General features: G+C 33.1%; 1 protein-coding gene across 2 annotated transcripts in view; it reads right to left on the minus strand.

Annotated features, from left to right (window-relative positions):
* Positions 1-1458, minus strand: part of LOC117181412 (trafficking kinesin-binding protein milt) — a 117162-nt gene that overhangs the window by 2464 nt on the left and 113240 nt on the right. The window lies entirely within an intron of this gene.

The raw sequence follows: 1458 nt of genomic DNA on the forward strand, positions 1-1458 counted from the left end.
CATAATAAAGGGGGGTTGACGATGTCATTGGTGAAAAATTTCAATGAAAAACTGCAAATATTGCACAATAGCTGTGACTATTTGAGGCATATCATATCATATGTTTCTGTCACTTTTTTTTATCGTTTTCTACTTTTTTATTAAGATGACATTATAATATGCGTATGTCAATAAAATTCAAATAAAGACTGATCGCATGATAGATAGCCCCCACAGTGCCCCCCACATTGTACGGCACCAAACGCCCAAGCCACCTTAATATTAATATTTTGTCTTAAAAAATAAAAAAAATTAACTTAATATTAATATTTTGTCTTAAAAATTTGGGAAATGATAGCGAACATGCTAACGGACGTCCCCACACACTTTTTTTTGTAGGTTAATTCAAAAAAGTTTTAATTTAGCAAAATGTGATGAATTTGCGTAGCGCTTAGGAAATAATATCGATTTTTTCAGTGTTAGGTTCCCCCGGCTTTTTTCCTAGGATAAGAAATATTTTTCCTTCAAAATCTGGGAAATGATATAGAACATGCTAACGGACATCTCCACACACTTTTTTGTGTTTTTTTTTTATCAAAAAATTTTTAATATTGCTAACAACGTGCTTGTATATTTCGAGGTTATGTGTGTTACAATTCACCCGAGCGTTACTTCCAAACTACACAATCTGTTTGGACGAAAACTTTTGACTTACAAATAAACATAGTAACTAATCTCCCGGAACTAACCTCATTTGCAGCCAATCAAAAAAGTTTATTTCATAAATAATGTCCAGATTATCGGAAAGGCAGTGATGAAAAACGACGTAACCTCAAAATAATGCATATGCATACAACTTTTATTTAACACAATAATTTTTTTTTGTTATTATCCCTGAAAAAGGAGTCCGAGGACGTTCGTTATGATATTTTATAGCATCTCCGAAATCAGTTTTTAAACATTTTCATTTTTGTGGAAAAACCCCGAGGACACTGTAAGTATCACATGCCCTTAAGGGCATGTGACACAGCTAAATACCTATATTACCGACCTCACTTTTTCAGTTCACTGAATGTTTTTTTAAACCCAAGAACTTTTTTTATAAATAAAATATCGATCTGAAACTTTGGAAAATGTATTAGAGTACAATAAAGTACGTTTAGGTACTGCATTTTGGCAGGAACTTCACTGAAAATTATTTTATCTTTTTTCTGAACCTCGACATTTTTTGAACGTTCCAACTTTTTTTATACATAAAATATCGGTCTCAAACTTTGAGAAATGCAAGGGCCGAAAGAAAACTACGTTTAAGTACAAAACTTAATAATAAAAGGTGTAAAAAAATATATTTTAACAATCAATTCCAACGGCATCAGTCGGTAACGTTGTACACGAAAATACGAAACCTGGCGGCCACTAGGCGAGGCTCTAGAGGGTTCGTATTTTCGTGTACAACGTTACCGGCTGATGCCGTTGGAA

This window comes from Belonocnema kinseyi, chromosome 10, assembly GCF_010883055.1.
Source record: "Belonocnema kinseyi isolate 2016_QV_RU_SX_M_011 chromosome 10, B_treatae_v1, whole genome shotgun sequence".
In the NCBI taxonomy this organism is placed as follows: Eukaryota; Metazoa; Arthropoda; class Insecta; order Hymenoptera; family Cynipidae; genus Belonocnema; species Belonocnema kinseyi.